General features: G+C 43.2%; 1 pseudogene; it reads left to right on the top strand.

The window, feature by feature from the left end:
• The first annotated feature begins 301 nt into the window (after positions 1-301).
• Positions 302-12,869, top strand: LOC112455063 (annotated as a pseudogene).
• The last annotated feature ends 4,690 nt before the right edge of the window (positions 12,870-17,559 follow it).

Below are 17,559 nucleotides of genomic sequence, written 5' to 3'. Positions count from 1 at the left end.
CGCTGGCACCGGTATCCCGGCCGAGAGCCCAGGGTATGCTCCCGTTATTGCCCTGACGGGAATGAAACCCGCTGGCACCAGTCGAGACTGGCCGAGAGCCCAGGGCATGCTCCCGCTGTTGCCCTGACGGGAATGAACCCGCTGGCGCCGGTCGAGACCGGCCGAGAGCCCAGGGCATGCTCCCGAGTTGCCTGAACCCCGTTAGCTCCCCGGCAAGCCGGGTACCCAGCGGACACCATCGTGGAGGTGGGGCAGACTTGTCGTCTGCCTGTCGTCTGCGCCCTTTTGTGAACGAGCAACCATGACTCTCACCTACAAAACGCTCAGAGCGAAAAGCCCCCGGGACGGCCCAGTGTCCACGGGGGCGGCGTATTGTTTTGTCCTTAAAGCAAAAAGCCCCCGGGACCTATGGTCACCAGGGGCTCAAACCTCTTCCAAAATCTCAAATCTGTTTAAAGCAAAAAGCCCCCGGGATCGGCCATTAGGACCGATCAACCAGGGGCCAATGCATACCATGCACCACGGATCTTATAACCTCTCCAAAATCTCAAAACCTGTTTAGAGCAAAAGGCCCTCGGGATCGGCCACTAGGGTCGATCAACCAGGGGCCAATGCCAGTACCATGCACCTCATAGCTCCAAGAGCCAACGAAAAAGAGAGCAAGGAAAAATACCAAGAGGAGAAAAACGCCTTAAGAGAGTCATGGTTACTCCCGCTGTTTACCCGCGCTTGCTTGAATTTCTTCACGTTGACATTCAGAGCACTGGGCAGAAATCACATTGCGTCAACACCCGCGAGGGCCATCGCAATGCTTTGTTTTAATTAGACAGTCGGATTCCCCTAGTCCGTGCCAGTTCTGAGCTGAACGTTGAATGGCGGCCGAAGAGGACGACCACGACGGCTCGCGCCGCCACGGAAGCCTCGCAGCAAGGAAGATCCGCGGGAGGCCAAGGCACGGGACCGAGCTCGGATCCCCGGGACCGGCGCGAGAACGCCAATCGGTTCACCTCGCCCAGGCCCGGCACGTCAGCCAAACCCGCTTCCCGACCAAGCCCGACACGCCCCGCTCCTTAGAGCCAATCCTTATTCCGAAGTTACGGATCCAATTTGCCGACTTCCCTTACCTACATTAGTCTATCGACTAGAGGCGGGGGCATTATACGTGCATTGGCGCTCCTTGGGAACTTATGTTTAAAATTAAGTCATTCGTGAATTAAAAACATAAATAATAATAATGTAATAAAACGTTATTTTTATTAAGCTAGTTGAAGTTTAGAACGTTCTTGGAAAAATTTTTTAGAAATAATTTCTTTTATTTCTCCATGCACAGAGAAACTTCTAACATGAGTGCCATACATAAAATACATAAAAGATCGAACCGATACACACTGCCGAAGACATCCTTGTAATCAAAAAGTCTACCTCCAAATCACATTAGACATTCCTGCTACGCTGAATGTAATTTGTTCCAGATTTCTTTTGGCACAGAAGAACTTCTGAGAAATGGGACAAATCATTTATAAAAAATCGCTCTAGAAATGTTTCAGACTTTGAATAGCTGGAACAATAATTAGGAATTTTTATTATCTACATATTATATAAGTACGCGTGGTTATTTCAGATTAAACGGAGCACTTCTGGATCTCAACTGTTAAAATTATTACTTTTCTGACGTAATGGATGTTAAAGATTGTTCTCACAATTGTATATTTTGTCACAAAACGCAAGAATAAATTAGAAAATTTTATTACATATGCAAGTACGCGCGGATACTTTGTGTAAAAGTTCCAGAGCAGCTCCGGATCTCAACTATTAATAAACCATTCTTTTTTTACGTTATGGATCTTAAACATTGTTTACGTACTTATTTATCGATTTGGCACAAAACGCAGGAGCAATCGTTTAGAAAAATGCTCTCTTTCAATTGAAAATCCTTTCCTTCATTTTCTCAAATTTTCTCGTCTGTTTCTTTTCTTTTTGTAGCGAATTTCACCGAGCTCGCTCCGAGCGTGCAAGAGGAAAGGAGGAAAAGGAAAAGAACTGCTGGAATTCGTCTCGATTGAGGCAATAAGGTTTCCGGGACCGGGAAAGTCCAGATAAAATTGATTTTGAGACTGTCCTCATTGATTTCACAAAATTTATTTTAACCACGAGTCTGCGTATAGCCGAGTGAAACATAGAATTGCGCTGGACAGCGAATCGGAGCACGTGTCGTGTACTGCCGACTCCGGAGTCGATTTGGCGTTGAAAAAAGATCTCGGTTTTACGCACGGTGCAGGGAATGAGTGGCCTGCACTTGAACACGGTTCATTTGGACACCGTTCATTTGGACACGGTTCATTTGGACACCGTTCATTTGGACACGGTCATTTGGACACGATCAAATGGACACCGTTTATATGGACACGGTTCATTTGGACACGGTTTATTTGGACACGGTTCACTTGGACACGAAAATGCGCGGCCTGTGCAGTTGGACACGAGAATTCGCGACCTGTTCACTTGGACACGAAAATGCGCGGCCTGTTCACTTGGACACGAAAATGCGCGACCTGTTCACTTGGACACGAAACTGCGCGGCCTTTTCGTGTCCATCTGCACAGGTTGCGCATTTTCGTGTCCAAGTGAACAGGTCGCGCCTTTTCGTGTCCAAGTGAACAAGCCGCGCATTTTCGTGTCCAAGTGAACAGGTCGCGCATTTTCGTGTTTAAGTGAACAGCCCTTATAAAAATGTGCTCTTTATTGCCATTAAAAAATTCCATTGAATTCCCATTGTTCCAGACGCAATAAAAATGAAGGCATTTTTGCCAAATATTTCCAAACAAAATCCCATTAGTATTGCCACTGGTTTTGCCGTTGGTATTACCATTGGTATTGCCATTAGTATTGCCATTGGTATTAACACTGGCAATACCAATGGGATTTTGTGTGAAAATTTTTATCTTTGGCAAAAATGCCTTTATTTCCATTGCGTCTGAAACAATGGGAATTCAATGGCATTTTAATAAATAGTACTATTTTGTCTTTAATATAAATGCCTTCATTTCCCATTGCCTTTGGTTCAACGGACAGTCTAACCTTTATAGACCACTAAGGGTCTTTTTGTAGGTTATGTGGCACTTAACTCAAAAAATACCTGAAAGAGTTGTAGCTATTTTCTTAGTTAGGTTAATGTTTATAGCATTCAATTAAAAAAATACTTTTCCTAACAGCTAATCGCAAATAAATGCAAAATTTATGGAAATTCAACTCAAAAACTTACTTTTTGTCGGAATAATCTTTCACCTCTCACTACACGGCAACGTTTTGACGATGAATGTCAAATGTCTATGGATTAAAATGTGAAAGATAATAAATGCCATACAATATATTGTCTGACGCATATTATTTACCATTGACGAATTTTCATTACAATTCACACTGAACAACATTGGCTGAAGGTAGAAAAATTCCATACAAATTTTATCCTTCATGAGTCATTGGCAGTTTCCATTACGCCTAGTATGGAAAAGGTTGTCATTCGAATCTTGCCATTGCGTTTCCATTCATCTTATTGCCACTCAATATTTTCCATTTACTTTTCCATATAATTTGCATTGCAACTGTAGGGGAACCATACATTCCCACTGACCGCCATTGAGCACTCAAGGGCACATTTTTATAAGGGAGGTCACGCATTTTCGAGTCCAAGTGAACAGGTCGTGCATTTTCGTGTCCAACTGCACAGGCCGCGCATTTTCGTGTCCAAATGAACCGTGTCCATATAAACGGTGTCCATTTGATCGTGTCCAAATGACCGTGTCCAAATGAACGGTGTCCAAATGTACCGTGTACAAGTGCACCTCTCCCGCAGGAAATTGCCTTCTGGAGAGTCTAGAGTTGACTTCGGAGTATCAGACAACTCCACATTTTTTGGAGTAGCAGTCGACAAATTTATCATTGTCGACGGACTTTCGTACCGAACTTTTGCACTGAACCAAATCGCACGCAACCCAGACATGATCTGCCGATCGCGCCGCGGCGGTCTCGTTCGGGAAACATCGTGATTACGCTCGACGACCCAGGAAGTGGTGCCGCTTGGTGGATCGCGAAATTATTATTGTGCTCCGACTCAATTTAGATTGTTCGATCCTAAACACTTTTCCTTCTTATTTCTTCTGTGTTTATTTCTACTTTTTCCATCATTTCTTTTCTATTCACAAAAATGGTAAATTATTTATTATGTATACACGTATCTATGCATATATATAGTGTGCTTTTCATTTAACGACTCAAGTCGACATAAGCGTCATTCTGTCTCTTTTCATCATCTAGTAAGCAACAAAGACAGAGTGACGCTTGTGTCGTTAACTGGAAAGCACCTATATTCATATGTACGTTATTGTATTATATATATGATAAAATTGAGCTTCCAAAATGTCTGATTAATTAAAATTATTATTAAAATTAAATAAATTATCAAATTTTTATTATACTCTTAACTGTATAATATACTACATAAATACATACATACGGGGCATTCCACGCCAATTCGCAAGGGGTCAAACTTTGACCTTTTTATTTTTGATGGCCGCTCGTTTTTTAACAGGTCTTTACGAGTATTAGACTCCTGTTAAATCGTTTCTATAATAAATGCAGCGTTTCCGAAATAGAGCCTGCGCAAAATAAGGACTGCAAAATTTTCAATGAATTTTTTCGCCTATTAGACAACGTCTAAGAAAAAATTCATTGAACATAAAATACGCTATTTAGATCATAGTTTAAAAAAAAAATTATCCCAAATTTTTATAATAATAATTTTAAACTAATAAAGTAAAAAAACACACAAAAATTTGAATATCTCAAAAACCCCATTTTCTATTTTTTTGAAATATATAGGGAATATTCTAAGGAGTATTAAAAAAATTTTAAGACTAGTTGGAAGTTGCGCAGAATTTTTGGGAATTTTTTATAAATTTTTTTGTGAGGCAGTAGTAATATTTGACTCACAAAAGTGTAGTTAAAAACGCGTTTCAATTCTGAATCGATTTAGATATACTTTTTTACTAAAGCATGATGAAGATCTCGGCATAGCACACGACAATTGCGATGAATAGTGTGGGAAAGGCGAGAAAAATAGATTTATGAGGAAGTTTAATTCAATAAGTACATTTGTTTAAAAACATATTATTTATAATTTTATTATTTTGTGCTCAGTATAATCATTCGAGAGTATAATCAATGAGTAATCTTTAACAATTAATTTATAATTTTTGGTATGACTTGGTATGACGCAGTGGACACGTTGAGTCTGAGGTATTCTTTTTGTTTGATCGTACCGACCTGTTAAAAATTCGGCGGCAATTTCATAATTTTTTTTGTCCCAATACTTGACAGTGATGGATGGCAGTGTGCCCGGTTCATTAGCCCAATTGAATAAATATGATATGTTCTTAAACAAATGTACTTATTGAATTAAACTTCCTCATAAATCTATTTTTTTCGCCTATCCCACAATATTCATCGCAATTGTCGTGTGCTATGCCGAGATCTTCATCATGCTTTAGTAAAAAAGTATATCTAAATCGATTCAGAATTGTCTGAAACGCGTTTTTAACTACACTTTTGTAAGTCAAATATTACTACTGCCTCACAAAAAAATTTATAAAAAATTCCCAAAAATTCTGCGCAACTTCCAACTAGTCTTAAAATTCTTCTAATACTCCCTAGAATATTCCCTATAAATTTCAAAAAAATAGAAAATGGGGTTTTTGAGATATTCAAATTTTTGTGTTTTTTTACTTTATTAGTTTAAAATCATTATTATAAAAATTTGGGATAATTTTTTTTAAACTATGATCTAAATAGCGTATTTTATGTTCGATAAATTTTTTTCTTAGACGTTGTCTAATAGGCGAAAAAATTTATTGAAAATTTTGCAGTCCTTATTTTGCGCAGGCTCTATTTCGGAAACGCTACATTTATTATAGAAACGATTTAACAGAGGTCTAATACTCGTAAAGACCTGTTAAGAGATGCATATACATAGCAATCGGCATCGCGAAAAAGCGACAACAATGAATTCGACTATCGATTTAACACGGTTTTTTAATATAAGAGATAGAATACTACAATTTTGTACGAATAGTACTAATAGTAATAGTACGAATAGTAATAGTACGAATACCGATTTGTTTTTACAGCTATAAAATCTGTTACAATTATGGCTAATTACAATTTGTACTTTTTTAGTTAAATGTTACAAGTTTTTACACAAATCTTCCAAAATTGATCTATTATTAATAACTTCTTAGTTCGCAGAAGTCAAAAGTCACTTGTGTTTTTCTTTTTATATAGTCTGCTGTAAGATATCCAATAAAAAATACATAAATCTACAATTTATGTAGATTTCCAGTATATTTTCTCATAATAAAAAATCATTACACGCTATAATATAAGAGGTGAGCCAGTGAGAAGCCTGATTACGATATTCTTCGCTGCAGATCGACTTAAGTGATGCCTCTGGTATCATATAGTGCAAAGGTCTGCGAAACGATTTTTGATAAATTATTGGATATGTCTTACTTATTTATTTACATGTTTTTAAACTGAAACTACAATTGTAGTCTACTGTACTACTTAAGTCTACTGTAGTCTACTGTACTTAAATGGACATAGAAACGTATAGAATATCAATATTAGTTGTAGTTCGACGTTATTTAACTGAACAATTCCTAGATTCCTAAATCGCAGAAAAGTAGGAATAGAATGAGGATTCCAGGCCGGGTGCTCCGTGAGCGGAGAGGGGCAGGGGAGGTCCGCGGCGCGGGGTACTCCATGCCCGATGGGAGCATGGTCCGCAGGGCAAGAGGGGGGAGCGTGCAACTAGGGCGAGGGGTTCGCAAAGAGAGGGGGGTACGGTCCGCGAGGGGTCCGCGGGGAGAGGGGGAATCTGCGTGCAACGGCCGCATCGGTTCGCGGTGAAGGGGGGTCCGCGTGACGTCACACGGCGCGCACCCGCTTGCGTTCTTTCTCTCCCTCGCGCGCGGTCTCTCTCGTTCCCGTCCCCCGTTCGTGTTATTTCTCTCTGTTTCGAAATCATCGCCAGCGACGATTTGAAATAAGCGCCGTAACATCGGCTCAGACGTCGCAAGCGCGATCAGGGAGAGCGCGACGGTCAGCGAGCGCGGCAACGGTGAAGCATCGGCCCTAGCAACCGTTGTTATTCGTTATATTCATCTTGAGTTTCCGGATCGTTTTCGTTCTCGCGAGTTTTGGAATTGACGTTGAGAGAAAAGAGTGAATCGAGACGGATTGAGTGCGCGTATCGTCGCGAAGAAAACTTCTCACGTTGATTGTGCGGTTTGCATCCCGGAGCTAGGAGACATTTGTAGAATCTTCGAACGGAAAGCAGAGTTTCGACGGAGCCGTGGCGGAAATCGACAAGACTGGACGGGACGCTCTGATGCCCCGGCTTTTCCACTTTTGCATCCTGCCTAATCACTCCCAACTGATACGTCATCGAGACGCCCGAGAGTTCTGACGTCGTTGCTTCCGACCTCGAGAAAGGCCTCAGGTTTGATTCGCTCGATCCGATTGCTGCGGTAATTCGAGTAACGCTTATGCGGCGATTCCGCCATTATTTACCGCGCGGCTACGACGGCTACGTGGTGGACGACGTGGTGCTTAATATCCGCTTAATATCCGTGGTGCTTATATGTACATTTTGTGTGCGTACGATCTCAGTTTCTTCTCATTGCGCGTATCCGTAGCCGGTTGTGATATTGTTCATTCGAAATATTAATCGCGGTATTACGAGCAGTACTTGTGCGGTTATTTTTGCCATTTCATCGTTACGCGTCTGGGTGATATGTTCGACATTGCTTTATCTCTCGATACGATATCCGCGTTGCAATGTTCAATTTCGTGTACGGGTTACCCGGTATTTTCTCTTTGCGTACGTGCGTTGTTTCTTTTCGACATTGTTTCTATGCTGGCGACTCCGGTATTTTTCCATTGCGTGAAGTCCACCAAATACGAGTATTTTCATATGCGAACGAACGTGAGTTAATTATCTCTTACGAATGTTACATGTTTTGCCCAGCGTTGTTCACGTCATAGTCTGTTTACTGCATTATCAATTGTTCACCGCTAACGATAATTCTATTCTCGCACCGAGGTTCCTTGCGTATGCCGAGGGGCAGGTCGTGCGTCGGAGGGCCTTTACGGCCTATGTATTCCATCCCAACGGGTATTCGCGTGATTCCAAGTCCGTGCAATGGACTTTTCTTTATTGTAAAGAATAAATACAGTAAAACGTAAAGAGTAAAATTCTGGCATTCTTTTCCTTATATCACCCTCTTTGTCTTTCCTGCGTATCCTCACGGGGTCTAATTAAATTAATACTCGTGCTACGCGTAAATAGACATTTCCGGGCATATTAGAAATTTCAGCGGTGATTCAAACAATCATATTACTATGCCGACGAGAAGGTTGTGAGTAGATCAAAGATTCGCTACGAACGTGATATCCACGATTCATACGTTTGAGGTCTTGATGGGCAGCACGACGTTGCAAGATTACCGCGTAGCTTTGCGATCAGCCTGTGATTACTGCGTGGCTTTGCGATTACCCTGGGATTACCGCGTGGCTTTGCGATCAGCCAAGGTTACCGCGTGGCTTTGCGATCAGCACGATTTACACGTTTGAGGTCTTGACGGGCAACACGACGTTGCAAGATTACCGCGTGGCTTTGCGGGAAATGCAGGCCGAAACGTTCGAACGAGAAGACGCAAACGTTATGTTGATTATGATCTGCGGTTGAGAAATGTTGTGATGCGCTATAATCGCTCTAAGTTACTCGAGTATTTACACGATATTGGTCAGAACGTTGTAGTGTGAGGCGATATAAATTTGTATTTCTATGATTAATGTTTATTCATTTAATTATTTAAGTTATGTTACAAATGTTGTGATGCGTTATGATTGCTCTAAGTTACTCGAGTATTTACACGATATTGGTCAGAACGTTGTAGTGCGAGGCGATATAAATTTGTATTTCTATGATTAATGTTCATGTATTTAATTATAAATTAAACTATAAGTTGCTGTGCATATGTTCACATTCCTGCATCTTAGGGATATTTTGTCGTGAAATATTTTGCCAGGGAATATTTTGTCATGGGATATTTTGCCAGGGGATATTTTGCCATGGGATATATTGTCGCGGGATGTTCTGTCGCTGGGATAATAAGACCGGGATATTTTGTCGCGGGATGTTATGTCCGGGATATTTAGACGTGACACCCGAGGCTGTATGGGAGATTTCAAAGGACTGTTGGTTTTACGCTACTTTGATCTGATAACCGCGACCGTTGACTTACGCTACTCTGATCTGAGAACCGCGACCATTGATTTACGCTACTCTGTTGATACCCGCGACTGTTTGAGATACACCGCTTCTGAGATTACCGCTATTCCCTTGATAACCGCTCAGCTCAACGAGATCAACTGCGCGCTAAACATCCTTGCTCAGCGCGCCAATCATCCTTGTGTTCTACGTTCCTGTCATCCCTGTGTTCTGCGCGCTAGACATCCTTGCTCAGCGCGCCAATCATCCTTGCGTTCTACGTTATTGTCATCCCTGTGATCTGCGCGCTAGAAATCCTTGCTCTGCGCGCCATTCATCCTTGCGTTCTACGTTCCTGACATCCTTGCGAACTGCGCGCTAGACATCCTTGCTCTGCGCGTCATTCATCCTTGCGTTCTACGTTCCTGACATCCTTGCGTACTGCGCGCTAGACATTTTTGCTCTGCGCGCTATTCATCCTTGTGTTCTACGTTCCTGTCATCCTTGCGATCTACGTGCTTGTCATCTTTTATGCTGCGTGCCATTTATCTCTGCATTCTACGTGCTGAAGCTCCTTTTCTGACGTACACCAGATAACGCCATTTATTTTTTGAGGTCTTTCTACTCCAGATTCATCTCTCAATATTCTTGGTTTAATAAACCTGACTATCTCGTCTACTGTTGCCAATTCTGATTTCTGATCTCACTCGGCGCAACACGAATCAGATTATCATCACACAACACTCTCATTGTGGTATTTTATTTTTCGAATAATTTTTATTAATTTTAATTTATTTAAATAAACTTGAGGATAATATCGCAGCGTAATTCTAATGACATGAAATAGAAGGAACGGTAAACGAAAAGAAAAAATAATTTAAATTTACCATATAATATACATTTATTTATCATGTAGCGCATTATACATGGTCTACTTGCTAAGATACAGATCCATCATCTTTCCGGCAAGAAATGTTTAAGTATTTTTTATATTTATGCAATTACTTCACCAAACACATACAAAAGTGCAAATTTTGCAAGTAGCACCGATGTATGGATGCTGTAGTTATACAATCAACTGCTATCAAACATCTTTAAAACAGCTATTGAATAACTATCAAACATCTTTAAAATAGCTATTGAACAGCTATCAAACAGCTCAAACATCTTTAAAACAGCTATTAAACATCTATCAAACAACTCAAACATCTTTAATACATTTTTTAAACAGTTTTTAAACAACTATCAAACAACTAAAACATCTTTAAAACAGCTATTGAACAGCTGTCAAACAGCTCAAACATTGATTTAACGATGCGCCCCGTAAACCGCATCGTTCCGGCCGAACAACAAGCCGCGACCGCCCGGCCGACCATCCGCCGGGCAAGAAACGGGCACGGTGTGCCCACTTTATTTTTTAATACCTGAAACGTCAAGAAGTCCGCGGCCACCGACGCGCCGAGCGGCGCAGAACGCAATCGCAGCGTCGAAACGCCGTAATTACCGACCGTTCCGCCGCTCTATCCCGGCGCTCGCGATTGCCGTCGCTTGTACCCTTGCCACTCCGAAACGCCGGGTAGAGCGCTTCTTTGTCTCCATCTAGTGTGTCTCGACGGATACCTCCTCGTCTCAAGACGCTTGCAGCCTTCCATCGAGGGTAGAGCCTCCGTACTCTGCCTCCACCGAGCGCTTCTCGGTGGGCGAACTCACGCTAGATTAACCCTTCCGCCAACCGAGCGGAATCCGCGCGATCTCATCGCCGCGTCCGCGCTAAGCGCCATTTCCACGCGCCCCGCTCCGCGACACCGGGAAAACCGGCTCCGCCCGTACTGATAGCTTGTCACGCGATTCGGCACGCGAGCTTCCGAAAGGCCCGGCTCCGCCCCGTACGTGGCGCGCTAATAAGCCAATCGAAATATTTACCTCGCACCGCCCGCGACGAATCGACTATCCGTCCCGATCGCACAATAAATGTACCCGGCCGCTAGTGCCATCCTGCGAGAATTATACTCACGCGCGCCTTTCGTTGTACCGCGCCGGCTCACCGCTCGTACATACGCGTGCATCACGACACTGTACATTGCGCATATCGCATACTTATAATAAATTCCTTTCTTGCAAATACGCGTGCATTACGAATCTGTACATCGCGAGCACTTATTACTTTATAATAAACTTTTTGTTATCAAAAACAATACGCTTCATTTTGCCATCCCACGCTTCGCTTCTGTTCCTCCGCGCCTCCTTCGAACCCAACCACGCCGTGAGCTAGATCCGCGTATTGAAGTCAGGTTGTTTTATCTTTAAAACAGCTATTGAACATCTATCAAACAACTCAAACATCTTTAAAACATCTTTAAAACAATTTTTGAACAACTATCAAACAACTAATACATCTTTAAAACAGCTATTAAACATCTATCAAACAACTAAAACATCTTTAAAACAGCTATTGAACATCTAAAACAATCAAACAACTAAAACATCTTTAAACAGCTATTGAATATCTATCAAAAAACTCAAACATCTTTAAAACAGCTTTTGAACATCTATCAAAAAACTCAAAAATCTTTAAAACAGCTTTTGAACAACTATCAAGCAGCTCAAACAGCTAATTAACGACTTCTTTGATGTTTTTTTTTAATCTTCAACGCTACTCTTCGCCCGTGTTTGTGCGGGCCGAGATATAGTCCTTGTCCATATTTGTACGGAGCGAGATAAAGTCCGCGACCTTCCACGGCGCGATTCTGACGTTGCATCTCTTCCAGCTAATGCCGCGTGGCTTTGCTAGCGTTCACCGCCGTTGTAACTCCGGCCGCGCCGCCAGCCAGAGAACCGAGAACTTTCAACAACGGTAGAATCAGCAATACACCGTCTCGTTTTGCTGCGAGAAGTATTCGTTTTTTCGTAGGTCTTTTTCTCGTTCGTGTTTTCTTTGTTCTCAAGCCCATTGCGAGCTTCGTCTTAGCCTTCATGGCCACCCAGACAGCTGTAGCGGCAGCTCTCTCTCCGAGAGCCGCATCTCTCGCGATGACGCGTCCTAGCGCTCTTTCGGCGAGTATCTTGTCCGCCGCGTGTCTCTCGGTGAGGCCTTTGCTACGCAAATAGGCTATGTCGTGCGCGCGACACGCCTCCAATGGATTTACACCCGGATCACCTCTAGCCAATTGTTCTCGTAAACAAGAATACGAGAAATGTGTATGTCGCGCTACTGGCCACCCCCGAAATACACGATGGAGAGTGAAGGTTTCCTCACGAGAGACAATTCACTATTGTTTGTTCAATCCTAAAATATCGCGAGGTTGGTCAAGGAAAAAGTAAAAAAGTCGCAAAAAGGCATGCCACTCACAAGATGTGGCAAGCTCTACACGACATGAATAATCATGCTCCCAGTGTGGATAAAGACGAGAATACTTGTTTCAATGATGGGGATGTAAATTTGGTACAATTTTTACAAGAAATTGCGTCGAAGCAGCAGTTTAAAGTTACCTATGTTGATATTGAAGAGAAATCTATCAGTGGTAAATTTCGACAAAACTGATAGTCGGGAATGTGCAATATTCGAACGGAAGTGCGCCTATCGCGCGATTAAACAGGCTTCTACCTATATTTTTCGTTGACATTTGCCACAATTCTTAATCAACGGGGCGGAGCCTTGCTGCCATGATTGATTGTAATGTTCGTCACAGCGACGATAGGTCTAAACCTCCAAATCCGCCTTTATATGCTCCGAAAGCTTGTCCCACACGTAGTGGACGTGATCGCCGCACATTTGCAACAGAACGACTTTCGGCACGAATTGCCGCTGTTTGGCGCTAAAATCGCGAATATCCGAAGGTCTCGACAGCAGGACAAACATCTTTGCGACTGAGCGATTTGCGGTGCCGCGCACCTATAAATAAACGTTCGAACGAAAGTTCGATTCAGTAGTACAAAGTGCAAGAAAAAAAAATGAAATTCGTGTGACAACCGTTGGCGATTTGCATGACGAATCGCGACGACAGATCACGGTCGATGGAGGGCAACGCGGAGAAGCGCAGACATGGTACGATGCTACCGACTACTATACGCGCGATCATTTGCGGCCCCTCGAATTGCGGTAAAACCAACGTTCTGATAAGTTTGCTGGAAAGTCCGCATGGTGTACGTTTCGAGAACGTGTACGTGTACTCGAAATCGCTGCAACAACCGAAATACCGATATCTGGAGAATTTATTGACATCGATCGACGAAATCGGTTACTACACCTTCTCCAATAACAGTGACGTTATTTCACCGAGCGACGCGTGTCCAAACTCGATCTTCGTCTTTGATAACGTGGCGTGCGATAAGCAAGACACTGTGAGAGAGTATTTCTCGATGGGCCGGCGCGGACGTTGACTTCTTCTATCTTTGTCAGACGTATGCAAACATACCGAAGCATTTTATACGCGACAACGCGAATTTATTGATTCTATTTAAACAGGCTGGTACCAATCTGAAACATGTATACAACGATCACGTAAACACCGATATGTCTTACGAGGATTTCTGTAAATTGTGTCATACATGTTGGCAACAAAATATGGATTTATGGTGATAGACAAAGACAGCAAGCTTCTGAATGGTCGATACAGAAAAGGATTTAACGACTTTGCGATACCGTAACATGGTTAGTTGTTGTCGACGCGTCGATTGAACAACGTTATCGCAACATGGACAGCAGCGAGGAGATTAGAGAGCGCAAGAAAATAGCAAATCAAATTGCGAAAACGAGCGATTCGATTTGCAAAAAGTATCACGCCTTGAAAGCCGGTAAAATGGAGCAAGATATCGCGTTGGAGAGACACTTTAAGCCCATCATCGAGCCTCTAAGGCAGATTGCCAAAAACACCGTTGGCAAAGAATCTGATGTGTCAAAGATTGAGAATGAAACGGCATGAAAAGACGAAGAGCCAAAGCTGAAACGAAAAGGACCAAACGCCTCGTTTAACGACTCTGTAATGGCTTCAACTTTGGTTACGTTGAAATGACCGATAACTGTGCCATCTAATTTGAGCGAAATAACTAAAATTTTACAACCGCGTAAGTCGAAACTATCGAAAGCTCTATTGGATGAACCACCGATAACCCCTGCGCCGCGCCGTCCGCAAAAACAGTACAACCTACAATGCTCGAATCACTCGCAAACGAGGATGTTTTCGAAACCACGGATGACTCGCTCGTGACGTCCGTTCGACAGGAGTTGCAAACATCTGAGGGTCGAGAAACGTTGCGAGATCACTTGGGTCCATTAACCCAAAAGTACGTCGGGGTTATTCTGAGCGGCGATCAAGAAAGCGATATAAACACCGTGTACGGCGTTTATTTCAGCAGCGATGGAATAATGCTCGGTAATAAACGTTTTGACGTGGACAACGCGGACAACATAATTATCGACGGTGTACGATACGCAAACACACCCGGTCTTTACTAGTTGATTTTTAAAAAAATTCCCGATGACGAGATCTACACGGAGGGGAACATGCAAAAGTACAAGAGCATGATGTTGACGAATGCTCATAAACGCAATTATGATGTGCACGCTCGATTAAATGGTAACAGGGGATAAAGTACAGATATATAATCGCACCGTTGATTTTGGGTAAAAAAGCTGGAAAAGGTATACCGCGTGCCATGACATTAAGCGACAACAAGATCGACCATATAATTGCATCATCGATTTTGGGTAAAAAAGCTGGAAAAGATATACCGCGTGCCGTGACATTAAACAACAATAAGATCGATTATGTTCATTGGGACGATCCCAACGAGCTTGTAAATCGTTTCCGATTGCTCGAAGCTTCGCGCCTAGCCGGTTACAACAGTCACGACAACGAGATCCCTCCTCGGGATCTTACCGAGGAACTTGAAAAGGCGGTGCGGAACCATACTATTAATGGAGCAGAAATTACGTGCGCGACAACACTCTTTGCGTGGTTGCCACCGACTTTGACGCGAAATCGCGCAAGATTTGACGGGTAGCGCCATTTGTAGATGATGGCGATGCCGCCAACAAGCGCTACGTGCAGCAGAGCGTACAAATTTTGAAAGATCGACAGGATGAAATCGAGAGAAAGATGGTTGCATTTCAGAATGACGTGCAAATTAAACGAGTTTCAAAAGATGATTCAAGATGTAATTGCGAATCATCGCGAACAGATAAGAACGTACATCTGATCTCGGCGTCATCGTTATGGCTAGTAAGACGCGAACAGCTGAGAAACGGCAGCTGGCGGAGGAACTGCACGCTCCTGCGAGAAGAAATTTTCCGCAAAGACGCGTCATAGTGCGCGAATACGATAACTTGTGGCAGGCGGATGTGGTTGACGCGGATGCGTCCATATACGCGATTCAACAGAGGCTACTACTATATACTCACCGTTATCGACGTGCTGAGCAAACACGCATGGGCCGTACCGCTCAAGGCCAACAACGGAAACGAGGTCACTACGGCGATTGCAAAAATAACTCGAAACGGTGGAAGATGTCCGAAAAATCTGCAGACTAACTAGAGGAAAAAATTTTACAACGCGAACATGCAGAAACTCTTGAAGAAACATAATATCAATCACTATTCAATCTATTCCGTAATGAAGGCCTCGGTCGTCGAGCGATTTAATCGCACGCTCAAGAACGACATGTGGAAAATGTTTACGCACAATGGAAATTACAAATGGACCGACTCGCTGCCAGGTCTCGTATCGGATTACAACGCGCGAAAGCATCGAACTATCGGCATGCGGCCCATCGATGCCCCCCGAAATCGCCGACAAACTCCTAACAACGGTGTACAGTCACGTAAAGATTGCTGCTCCCGCGCGATTCAAAGTGGATGACTCGGTACGCGTGAGTAAATTCAAGACAATCTTCGAGAAAGGATATACGCCAAATTGGACCACACAGGTGCTTAGAATCGTCAAAGTGCAGAAAACTAATCCCGTGACGTATTTATTGAAAGATTCCTGCGGAAAATCCATCGCCGGCGGTTTCTACAAATACGAGTTGCATCGCGTTGCTAATCCCGACGTGTATTTTGTTGAAAAAGTTTTGCGCAAAAGGGGGGATAAGGTTTATGTAAAGTGGTTAGGATTTGATAACACAGGACAACAAAAAAATTTTTGAAAAATCAACTGGGATCAGAGTAGGTGTTTCTTATAGATTTTGGGTCACTGAATCCGAATTCGTAAATTGTTTTGCTCCATCACGTCTAGGTTTTTAGATAATCGAGAAAAATAGCGGAAAATCTGTGAAAATTGAAATAAACATTTGGAGAAAAAGCAAAAATATAACATCAAAATGCGGTTGCATAAGAACTGATTTAAATATGTATGATATTTATATCACACGTGCATCGAAAGTGGCCCATTCCGTGCGCGCCATCTGTGTGCGAAGTAGCCAATTCCATGCATGAGAAATTTCTCACTATATTCCCGCACTGAGTGCGATCCACTTTGAATCACTGAGTGCGGGAATATAGTGAGAAATTTCATTCCCGCACGACTCATTGCCAACACTCTCCTTATTTTCCCCACTCATTCTGTGTCTTTCCCACTAGAGTCCTCTTATTTCTGACTAGTGTCCCTGATTTTTGACATGTTCTTAACGACATCTCGCGGCGCACTACGCGAAACACTACGCGTGTTTCCGTGCGCTGCAAGATGTCTACGCGAATTACCACAGCGATACTCAGACATAACCTCAGAAACGCCAGAAACCGAGACCGACTCAATGTAAAATTTCTCGTGTACCCGAAATCGTCGAGGAGTCGCGTAGCGGATGTGTATGTGTGTGCACGTGTGTCGCGCGGATTCGCACGCCAGGACGATCGATAAACCGTCCGTCGTCGAGATCGCGTCTTCCGGGAACGAAACGCGAATCGTCGGGAAACCCGGCACGTGCCGGCACCGTTCCCTCGAGCTACGAGCCGGCGAAAACCTAATCTGCAAAGGCAACTGTGAAACGGAGACGCTTCGAGCCTACGAGCATTTTGATTCAATTCTTATTGGTCAAGACATTGGACTACTGTGCATACGTAATGTTGTTTCACCTTTCTTATTACATCTTATTACATTCTTTCTTATTACATCTTATTACATTCTTATTACATGTTTGCTCCTGTAATAAACGTTGCTTTTATCATAGGCGGGGAGAGGGGCTCCGCCGCTCCCCCCCCCCCCCCCCCCCCCCCCCCCCCCCCCCCCCCCCCCCCC

This window comes from Temnothorax curvispinosus, unplaced genomic scaffold (genome assembly GCF_003070985.1).
Source record: "Temnothorax curvispinosus isolate PA1 unplaced genomic scaffold, ASM307098v1 QBEX01005751.1, whole genome shotgun sequence".
NCBI lineage: Eukaryota > Metazoa > Arthropoda > Insecta > Hymenoptera > Formicidae > Temnothorax > Temnothorax curvispinosus.
This window is presented reverse-complemented; position numbering and strand designations above follow the sequence as displayed.